Consider the following 12,031-nt stretch of genomic DNA (forward strand, 5'->3'; position numbering starts at 1 on the left):
TGTTCCTGTTGTCCAATAAACCTTCTGTTTTACTGGCTGGCTGAGAGTCTCAGGGAATCCCAGGAAGAGGGGTGCAGGGCCTGGACTCCCCCACACTTCGTGACACACACCACAATTAAATCTGTGGTTCAAAGATTAAATAACTTTTTGGTTTGTTTTACAGAGATAAAAGGGGAATGTCTAACTGCACAGGAGGATATCCCAAACAGATCCTGGATGGGGAGTGTGGATATGGTGCTACGACTTTTGCAATTGACTTGCTGCTTATGCTTGCTTTGCTTTGCATTATTTGTCTGGTGGAAAGATTGTGCTGTTTGAATTACATTTTAGGATGAAGAATACCAGAGCTCGAGCGAAGATAGGAGAGTTTAGCAAAGGCTTAGCAAAGGTTCTGTTATACTTATAAGAAGCACAGAGGATCTTTTTCAGGGGAAAAGTTAATACGCCACATTTATTGAAGATACAACAATTATCATATGCATTCAGTCACACACCACACACACACACACACACACACACACACTGTCCCGCCAGTCAATATTATAGTTACCAGTCCAGAGTCTGGATCAATCTAGTGGCCAGCTAGGTTGATCGCGGGTAGGTAGGAGATGGGTTCTGTTGGTAGTGACATGATGCTCCGGGGAAGTCTTGGCAGGATGAACCCAACATTTCCTGGAAAGGCCCCCTGTTTATACAGTGATTTTCCTCCATTGGGACCAATGAGTTTTGCACCATCATGCTGTAATCAATTGTTGTTTGACGAGTGCTTGGTTTCTTAAATTGTCCTTCTCATCCTTTATCATCAAGTCTCTCAGGGAGTTATCCCACGCTGGTTTTGATCACAGCTACCTTGTCCCCATTGATAGGTGCCTGTCTCATCTTTAGAGTCGTCAAGCCTCCTGCTGCCCTTGTATCTGTCTTCAGTTCCTCCCTAGAACATCTGGTTCGGTGATGGCCTTCACACTTATCTCCTAACACACACATTCCTCATTCACACTGTACCAGGGTGGTCACCAGCTCCAGCCCTGACAGGGTTAAAGCCATCCCTGGGAGAGGGTTAGGGGCTGGGAGAAAAGCCCAGGCTGATTAAGGGAGCAGCTGCAGCTGTGGCCAGCTCAATCAGGGCCCAGCTGGCCCTTGTAAGAGGGCAGTGGGCCAGGAACAGGCAGTCTCTCTCTGACTGCAGAGAGGGAAGGACTGGCTGCCTGGGAGCTAAACAGGAGCCTGAGGTGGGACAGCACTGGGAGAAGGCAGAAGGAGCTGGGGAACTACCACCTGAAAACCCCCAGGCTGCAGGGCCCAAACAGGTTCTGGGGCTGCAAAGGGGAATCCTGGGGCTGGATAGAGGCTGTAGGTCCTACCCCCCCTTGCCTATGATGACTGGCTTATACAGACTGCAGTCGGCCCCAGTGAAAGGGGGCTAGATGGTGACTCTCGGTAGCCCATAGGCTGAGGCACGGTGGGATTAGGGTGTTTGGGGGTTCCCTGGGGAAGGGAGACCCAGAGACTGGGGGGGATACTGCTGGGGCAGAACCCCCCAGATAAAGGGGCACTGGGGTCCAGAAGGGACCCGGGGCCAGCGAGAGGTGGGACACTGGCTGGCAGGGGGTGTTCTGGAGGCTGGTGAGCTAATTCACTGGATGACCAGAAGGAGGCACCACAGGAGTGAGTCTCGCATCGCTACACACACAACAAAGAATTAATTTACACAGAGCATTTGAACAGGAACATCAAATTGCAATGCAAGAGAAAACAATCATTGCATTCTTTTACTTATTTTAAAATCCTAAACCTACAACAAAGTGGTGACCCTAGAAGGTCTGTTACTGCCTTGAAATCAGCTCAGATATAGAATTATACGAACATAAAATCCTACTTCTACAGCTCTTGGGGTACTCTAGTCACAGGCACTGGACATTATGCTTATGGAATAATGTCCATGAACTCAACACAAGAGGGGTGCAAAAATGGAACCAGAAAAAGGAAAAATTTGCAAGGAAAGAAGATTGATTATAAATTGTCTGGGAACCAAAAGATGTGGACTGGCCCTTTGATCTAGGGGTACCTTGGAAACAATGGGAGGAATTGGATAAAGCAATGTGCAAACCTCCATGAATTTATCCAGTTCTCTTTTAAACCCTGTCATAGTCCTCGCCTTCACAACCTCCTCAGGCAAGGAGTTCCACAGGTTGATTGTGTGCTGTGTGAAGAAGAACTTCCTTTTATTTGTTTTAAACCTGCTGCCCATTAATTTCATTTGGTGGCCCCAATTCTTAGACTATGGGAACAAGTAAATAACTTTTCCTTATTCACTTTCTCCGCACCACTCATGATTTTATAGACCTCTATCATATCCCCCCTTAGTCTCCTCTTTTCCAAGCTGAAAAGTTCTAGCCTCTTTAATCTCCCCTCCTATGGGACCCGTTCCAAACCCCTAATCATTTTAGTTGCCCTTTTCTGAACCTTTTCTAATGCCAGTATATCTTTTTTGAGATGAGGGGACCACATCTGTACACTGTACTCAAGATGTGGGCGTACCATGGATTTATATTAGGGCAATAAGATAATCTCCGTCTTATTCTCTATCCCTTTTTTAATGATTCCTAACATCCCGTTTGCTTTTTTGACTGCCGCTGCACTCTGCGTGGACGTCTTCAGAGAACTATCCACGATGACTCCAAGATCTTTCTCCTGATTAGTTGTAGCTAAACTAGCCCCCATCATATTGTAGGTATAGTTGGCTTTTTTTTTTCCAATGTGCATTACTTTACATTTATCCACATTACATTTCATTTGCCATTTTGTTGCCCAATCACTTAGTTTTGTGAGATCTTTTTGAAGTTCTTCACAGTCTGCTTTGGTCTTGACTATCTTGAGCAGTTTAGTATCATCTGCAAACTTTGCCACCTGACTGTTTACCCCTTTCTCCAGATCATTTATGAATAAATTGAATAGGATTTGTCCTAGAAGTGACCCTTGAGGAACATCACTAGTTACCCCTCTCCATTCTGAAAATCTACCATTTATTCCTACCCTACCCTCCAGTTCAGCCCCTCTGGTCTCCAAAGCCCATACAGGGTCCTTACGCACCTAACTCCCACTGATTTTGAGCCTCTAGGGGCCTGGCTGATGGGCTAGAGAGAGGTACTCTTTCCATATGGGATTGTCAGCTCTGAGCCCTCTCCTGGAGCGAGGCGCCTAGGACAGGTCAGAACTATCTAGTGAAAGACCTGAGAGCGATGTGGGAGACCCAGATCCAAAATCTCTCCTCTACCTAATTTGGAGCAGGGACTTAAACACAGGTGTCGCATGTCCCACGTGAGTGCCCTGAGCACCAGGCAAATGGCTATTCTGGGTGCGGCTCTCGGTCTCTCTGCTGTACCACTTTGTACAGATAAACCTTCAGTGGAGCAGGGATTTGAAAATGAGTCTCCCACACTCCAGGTGAGGGCCCTAAACCACTGGGCTATGGGATATTCTGGGGGTGCACACACATGGACGGATGTGTACTCACACACACATGGATTCACATGCATGCACACACACACACGGATTCATTTGCACACACAAATGGACACACATGCGCATACACATGCATGCATATGCACACACACACACACAGATTCCCGACCTGCAAGGCCCCATCCAGGAAGAGTGGTCTGAGAATGCCTAACGGATGGGGCCTGCTGGGGAGATAGTGGAGAGAATCCTACAGAATTAGCACCTGAGCTAAGACTCTGAGCAGCTGGGGTGCACACACATGGACGGATGTGCACTCACACGCACACGGATTCACACACACACAGGGACGCTCAGAGTCTTAGCTCAGGTGTTAATTCTGGTAGGATTCTCCCCACTATCTCCCCATCTCGTTAGCTGAGGAGCAGTGTCAACACTCAGGTTGCTTTCTGCAGGCTACTGGCCGAACCTTAGGCTCCTGCAGGGTCAGGCAGCAGACGAGCTGGGATTTTGAGAAAGGTAGTGGCGGTTAAGTTCAGTATTTACCTAAGTGCATTTGTGGATCTAGCCCTGGGCATGTTTCTGGAAGATGCTTTAGTCAAACACAAGTAAAGGTTGTTGAACGCCAAAGGGGCTGGCTGGCGATGCTTGGAGGAAACAGCCACGTTCACAGATGTCCACCTCTCACTTTTAAAGAACTCTTTCCTCCTTTCTTTGTACAGGGAGCAGGCTCCCTGTGACAAAACAGATTTTTATCTGCTCTTCCCGTCCTCCAGTGGTTCTTGTGTCCCAGCTGCTTGCCCTGCTCGAACCCGGACAGTGCCCCTTCCTTAGGTGGCTAGCAGCTGTAGCACCACGATGGGACGAGAACATGGTGTGATGATGAATTATTGAATATGACCATTTTTATCATTGTTGCTACTGCTGTTGTACAGTCTCAACAAATCTTGTACGAAGTACGTGCTGTCAGGTGTCCATGGGAATGTTATGACTCGCTAAGTATGATTCTCCTGTTTATACGCATGTATCCTTTTTGTATCTGAAGTTATAATTATTGGCAATGTACTCCTGTCTTACACATGTGCTGTGTTCCCGGGTAATACCTCCAAGGTAGATAAGGCCAGACATCTATGTATTGATGGCCCATCAAGGACACTTAGCTCTCACAATGAGCCATAGACGAAACATGCCTCAGCAAGAATATGGACAGTGCCTGCCCCTGTGAATCATCGAAGATTGTAAGGACACATGACATGCTCATGTGACATTGTACTCCATCTTGGGCCAATAATTTTCCACAAACAGAGGCTGTGGCTTTGTCTGGGACAATAAAATTCCATTCACAGGCAGAGGATATAGAAGGAACGCTGAGATATCCCCATCTTGTCTTCATTTTTCTAGACTGGGTTTCCAAACAGGAAGCTCTGAACAAGGACAGACCACCCCCAATTTGCTTGGGTAGTTTCCAGAGAGAATTTTGCAAGCTAGCAGTGCATTCCGTCACTGCTGTGATCCTGAACTCTGAACGCTGAAAAATCGTTTGCATGTAGATGAGCTATTATCTATTTATAACTCTTCTTTTCTTTTAGTATTAACCCTTTCATTTTTGATTGAAGAATTGGCAGCAGCCAATTATTGGGTTGGATGTGAGTTATATGTTGACCTGGCTAAGTGCCTGATCTATTGAGATCAGAACGACCTTATATGTGGTGAAACTGGTTTTCACTAACCACTCATCATATATGTCAGTGTCTGAGTGGTGAGCCAAGGGCAGGGATGCCTAAGGAGACTGCATTTTTGGCTTCTTGTTAACCAATGTGCTGAGACAGAAGTTTACGTTTGTTGCTGGCCCAACAAATAATGTTCTAATGATAGAATAACCAGCAGTCTGGGGTGAGTCTGCCCCATTTCTCAGAAGTTTGTCCTGAATTTGACATCCTCAGCTATGTCCTAGTGAGGTGCGGTGACACATGGACACCGCTGATTTGTGCTTAACAGACTCTTGCTCACTACTCCCAGGAGGTATCTCCCTTTTACAGATGTGGAAACTGAGGCAGCAGGAAGGGCAGTGTCTTGAGCCAGGAACATAGCCCACAAGTCCCTAGCTACTAATCTCTTTCTTAATCTCTCTCAGACCTGGCTCGTATGGTCATAGAATCATAGAATCATAGAATATCAGGGTTGGAAGGGACCCCAGAAGGTCATCTAGTCCAACCCCCTGCTCGAAGCAGGACCAATTCCCAGTTAAATCATCCCAGCCAGGGCTTTGTCAAGCCTGACCTTAAAAACCTCTAAGGAAGGAGATTCTACCACCTCCCTAGGTAACGCATTCCAGTGTTTCACCACCCTCTTAGTGAAAAAGTTTTTCCTAATATCCAATCTAAACCTCCCCCATTGCAACTTGAGACCATTACCCCTCGGTCCATGGAGCAGCACAAAGGCCTGGTGCTCTCTCCATTCGTTTCTCTAGTTAGGGGATCTCCCGTGATTTCAGTGGGGCTGCTTCCACTTCCACTAGCTCAGGATTTTTCCCATGTCATTTAACTAGAGATAAAGCATCAGCAGAGACCCATGAACTTGGAGTAAAGAGTCCCAGCTCTCCCACGGATTCAAACGGTGACCTTGGGCACAGCCTCTCCGTGCAATAACTAGAGATAATTATTTATTATTTCTAGTGTTTTGCAAGTGAAAAGCCGTAATCAGAGCCATAGAGCCACACATTGCACTATTTGGTTCCTTGCTGCACTTCATTGGGCTCTATGCACTGTGCAGAATTCCAGGCAGCAAGTGGAAACCTGTTTCTGTGGCTGTAGTGTTTAGCTGTTTCTTTAGTAAATTCCTCCTGTTTAAGAAGGACATCAACTCCACTGATTATGACACACAAATAGCCTCACTGCATCTAATACAACCCAGAGGAGCTGTCAGGGTTCCTACCCCACTCTGAAATCTAGGGCACAGGTGTGGGGACCCACATGAAAGACCCCCTCAGCTTATTTTTACCAGCTTAGGTTAAAAACTTCCCCAAGGTACAAACTTTGCCTTGGCCTTGAACCCTATGCTGCCACCACCAAGTGATTTAAACAAAGAACAGGGAAAGAGACCACTTGGAGATGTCTTCCCCCAAAATATCCCCCCAGGCCCTACACCCCTTTTCCTGGGGAAGGCTTAATAATAATATCCTCACCAATTGGTACAGGTGAACACAGACCCAAACCCTTGGATCTTAAGAACAATGAAAAATCAATCCGGTTCTTAAAAGAAGAATTTTATTTAAAGAAAAGGTAAAAGAATCACCTCTGTAAAATCAGGATGGTAAATACTTTACAGGGTGATCAGATTCAAAACATCGAGAATCCCTCTAGGCAAAACCTTAAGTTACAAAAAGACACAAAAACAGGAATACACATTCCCTCCAGCACAGCGAATTTACAAGCCAAAAAACAAACAAAACCGAACTCATTTTCTAGCTAGATTACCTACTCACTCCACAGGACTTGGAGAGCTTGCATCCTTGATCTGTTCCCGGCAAAGGTATCACACAGGCAGACAAAAACATTTTTCCCCCTCCAGATTTGAAAGTATCTTGTCCCCTCATTGGCCATTTTGGGTCAGGTGCCAGCAAGGTTACCTTAGCTTCTGAACCCTTTACAGGTGAAAGGATTTTGCCTCTGGCCAGGAGGGATTTTATAGCACTGTATACAGAAAGGTGGTTACCCTTCCCTTTATTTTTATGACAGGAGCAATGCCAGTTCATGACCAGAGCAATGTTGTTGAGAGTTCAGGACTCCCAGTTCTTATTCTCAGCTCTTGCACTGACTCATTGTGTGGCCTCGGGTAAATCACTTTATCGCTGTCTGTCCTAGCTAAAGAGCTTCTAAATGTAATGATCAAAATCATCATGCAGAGCATATGTTAGATTCAGCTTCACTGTTCAGCTTCAGCCCCTGGGCAATAGGCCCCTGTAGTTCCAGATAAGGTGCCATGTACATGTGTAAATACCCGGCTAATGGCAGGTGTGTGGTTTATCTCCCTCCTTATCAGCTACCGAAGCCACCCCGGCCTCTGCCCAGCATTCCGCCTTCCCAGATAATGCAGGGGCTGATCCCTCCGCCTCTCTCAGCTGTTGTCCTCCGAGCTTCAAAGCTGATTCCTTGCCCTGCCCCCAAGGCCTGGCTCAGGGTAAAGGTCTCCCACCGCATATCCACTGCAGAGACTGTCTGCTACAGGGTCCCAGCAAGGAGGAACAAAAGGGAGTCGAAACCTAAAGAAATAAGCCACACAATGGTCTCTTCCCTCAGGACTTTGTAGCTGAGCTTTAGTGCCCACAAGCTGTATGATGCACAATCTCACCTGCCTGCCACACAACCCTGCTTCCAATCCTAAGCTGATTTTCTAAGGCTTCCTGGCTTCCCTCTATGCTCCTGATTGGCCTGTCTGCCCCAGCACTACATCCTCTCTGTACTCACTGGCTCCTTGTCAGGCTGCAGCAGCTCCTGTCCGTGCCCCAGAGCAGGGGAAGCCAAGCTTGGGGGGGGGAGGGAAGAAGGCAGAGATGATCCATATACTGTTGGGAGGAGGAGAGGAGTGAGCAACATGGGTGGGGTCTTGGGGAAATAGGCTGAGAAGAGGGTGAGACAAGGTAGGGACAGGGCCTGAGCGGTCCAGTGACCAGCAATTAGAGAGGTGGCAACTCACTGAATTGTACAAAGACCAATTTCCCAGTTTGCCACGCTGACACAGCACAGTAAAATCAGAAAAGGGTTTAATGTCTCCTTGACTGCCCAGTCAGGGATTCAGGAAAAAAGGGCCAAGCACCATGTTTAAGATTAAACTCGATAAGTTTATGGAGGAGATGGTATGATGGGATAACATGGTTTTGGTAATTAAATATTCATGGTAAATAGGCCCAATGGCCTGTGGTGGGATATTAGATGGGGTGGGTTCTGAGTTACCGAGGAAAGAATTTTCTGTAGTATCTGGCTGATGAATCTTGCCCATATGCTCAGGGTTTAGCTGATCGCCATATCTGGGGTCGGGAAGGAATTTTCCTCCAGGGCAGATTGGAAGAGGCCCTGGAGGTTTTTCGCCTTTCTCTGTAGCATGGGGCATGGGTCACTTGCTGGAGGACTCTCTGCTCCTTGAAGTCTTTAAACTACGATTTGAGGACTTCAATAGCACAGATATAGGTGTGAGGTTTTTTGGAGGAGTGGTGGGTGAAATTCTGTGGCCTGCGTTGTGCAGGAGATCAGACTAGATGATCATAATGGTCCCTTCTGACCTAAATATCTATGAATCTATGTCACTAGCTCGGCACGGAGCTCGGTCTGAGAGCCAGAGCACCAGGAGAAAACTTTAGATTCCTTTATGAGTAAGTAGCCTGAACATCCTGCCCAGGATCTGTTTGGTCCTCACTCCATAGATGATCGGGTTTAGCATGGGGGGCACCAGGAGGTACATGTTGGCAGTGAAAACATGGAAATGCAGGGCCACATTCTCGCCAAACCGGTTTGTGAGAGAGGAGAAGATAGCTGAAATATAAAAGGCTAAGATGGCACAGAGATGGGAGCCACAGGTCCCACAAGTCTTGAGCCGGGCATCCTTAGTGGGGAGGTTGAAGAGGGCCATGAGGAGCTGGGTATAGGACAGAGCAATAAAAAGCACACCCAGACCGAGCACACAGAATACCATAAAGAGGTCGTAGTAACTACTGATGTGGATGTCGGCACAGGCCAGCTTCACCACAGCCATGTGTTCACAGTGTATGTGGGGGATGATGTTGGTTCTGCAATATGGTCGCCACCTCGCCAGCAAGGGATGGGGCATTACAAGTATGCCCCCATGCACCATTATGGCTAGGCCGATCTTGGCCACCATGGGGTTTGTCAGGGTGCTGGAATGTCTCAGGGGATGGCAGATGGCCACATAGCGATCCAAAGCCATGGCCATGAAGATCCCAGACTCCATCACCGAGAAGCAATGAATGAAGTAACAGCTGGGTGAGGCAGGCACTGAAACTGATCTCCCTGGAATTGAACCAGAAGATACTCAGTGTTTTGGGCAGGATGGACGTGGACAAGACAAGGTCAGTGACGGCCAGCATGCAGAGGAAATAGTACATGGGCCCATGGAGGCTTGGCTCCATCTTCAAGATGAACAAGATTGTGAAGTTCCCCAAGAGAGCTATGGCGTACATGGTGCAGAAGGGGATGGAGATCCAGACGTGGGCTGCCTCCAGGCCAGGAATGCCCAACAGGATGAAGGTGGAGGGGTTGGTGAAGTCGGTTGTATTGGAATCTGACATGGAATAGGGAAGAAGGCATCTAACTCTGAGGCAGAAAGGTGTCTCCTGCATGTACCGTACATTCCCCTGACTTTATGTGCCTAGGGTCTAGGGTAATGGTCGCAGTACAAATGCCTGAATGGAAAGAAAATGTTAATATGAGCGGTTACATGCACTACTGGAGGCTGTTTCCATTGTTGTATCATATTGTCCACTCTTCATGCACTGAAAAATGACATTTTCATTTTTCAGAGCAATGCATTATGAACAACTGACCTTACTAATGCCAATTCCATATTTGAACATACTAGAACAAACTCATCCTCTCTGGCAAGGGCCCCGAGATATTTAATGGCTGTGCAAAGAGGCAAGGACCACAGACTTACTCTCTGTCCCATCACGCCCACGTTGCACAGGGTTTGTTGAGCAGGTGAGCTCCTCAGCAAGAGATGGGTACCTGTGAATCCTGAGATGGAAGTGTCTTCCCTGGAAATCCCCCTCAGGTAGCCGTGTCCCACACCTCTCTCACCCGAGTATCTGCAGCAACATCCCATGCTGAGAGCAGACACAGGGCTGAGCACTATTTATAATAGAGCTCTGTGCAATCCCAGGGGGGTTCGCTCAGCCTCTAGAGGAGAAGCGGCATCTGAATGTAAACAGGCTGGTGACAAGCTTGTCTGTGCTTCTGTGGTTTTTATCCAACTACAGCATTAAACAGTAATTAAGGGACCTTCCCAAAGGGAGATGAGAATTCTTGGGCTCTGCGCTGAGTCACAGAGGAATTCGCTGCTCTGTGAATTTGTGTATATTTAAAAATTATAGTCGATTAGGAAGAAACTAGGGATAATGACTAGATCTCCTTAGGGCCTGATACCCTGTAAATGCCCAGGATAGCTTGGTAGATAGTTGTCAGACTGATCTGGAGAAAGATGACTGAGGGGAGATATGAACACTTTCTGCAGGTACCCAGGGCTGTCGCTAATGGATCAGAGATCAGTAAATTTCATCAGTAACTATCATCAAACTGTGTAGCACCTTTCATTGAAGATCTTCAAAACACTGAGCAATGAAAGTCACTATGAACATATCCCCATAATACAGATATGTAAAATGAGGCACAGGGCGATGTTACTTGGCCAAGGTCAAACAGAGAATGAGTGGCAGGATTAGAGACAGGACCCAGGAGTTCTGATTTCCCTGCTGTTAGGGGCTTATTCCTTCACCCGCTTACTTCCCTGGTCCTTCTCACATGAACAGAGAGCAACAATACCTGAAGTCCAAAGGTGCAAACAATTTGATGTTTATTGGGGTGAACTTCCAGCAAGCATGATTCCAGTTTCCTTCCTTAGTGTCCCCCTTCCCAGCTCTGATACCACAGAGCCTTACACCTGTGTCCCTGTTCCCATTCCTGCCCTTAGCCAAACATGATTCCAATTCCCCACCACTCCCTGACTGACTGCAGACTATATAGTAAAACTTGAGTTCTGCTTAGCTATACCTTAACCAATCATTTTACTGAAATTTAACTAACCAATCCTAACGTATTGTAACATGATTATTTAACCAATTATATCCCGCCACCTTAATTAGTTTATACCCAGCAAAATTAATTGCATAGCAGACAGAAACAATCACAGAACCAGACAGGGATTATACAGACAAACAATCGGGAAATGGGGACTACAGTGATGGAACAACACAGAAATGAGAATTTCACATCCCAGCTATTGATAAGTGAGTTCTTGCCAGACAGGATGCTATCAAACCAAGTTTCCTTTTACATCTTCTAGGCACTTCCCTTTCTCTGGAGGCGATAGGCACTATCAGGACAGGATTGTATTCCTAACAGCCCAATAGCACATTCTTTCAATGTGACTTGGTTGGAATGTGAGGATGTTTTGTTCAATATCTTCATTAATGATCTGGAGGATGGTGTGGATTGCACTCTCAGCAAATTTGCGGATGATACTAAACTAGGAGGAGAGGTAGATATGCTGAAGGGCAGGGATAGGATACAGAGGGACCTAGACAAATTAGAGGATTGGGCCAAAAGAAATCTGATGAGGTTCAACAAGGATAAGGGCAGAGTCCTGCACTTAGGATGGAAGAATCCCATGCACCGCTACAGACTAGGGACCGAATGGCTCGGCAGCAGTTCTGCAGAAAAGGACCTAGGGGTTACAGTGGACGAGAAGCTGGATATGAGTCAACAGTGTGCCCTTGTTGCCAAGAAGGCCAATGGCATTTTGGGATGTATAAGTAGGGGCATTGCCAGCAGATCGAGGGACGTGA

General features: G+C 46.9%; 1 pseudogene; it reads right to left on the reverse strand.

The window, feature by feature from the left end:
• Nucleotides 1-8,811: 8,811 nt before the first annotated feature.
• Nucleotides 8,812-9,926, reverse strand: LOC141978809 (olfactory receptor 52E2-like; annotated as a pseudogene).
• Nucleotides 9,927-12,031: the final 2,105 nt, after the last annotated feature.

The sequence above is a fragment of the Natator depressus genome, chromosome 1 (assembly GCF_965152275.1).
Source record: "Natator depressus isolate rNatDep1 chromosome 1, rNatDep2.hap1, whole genome shotgun sequence".
Lineage (NCBI taxonomy): Eukaryota > Metazoa > Chordata > Testudines > Cheloniidae > Natator > Natator depressus.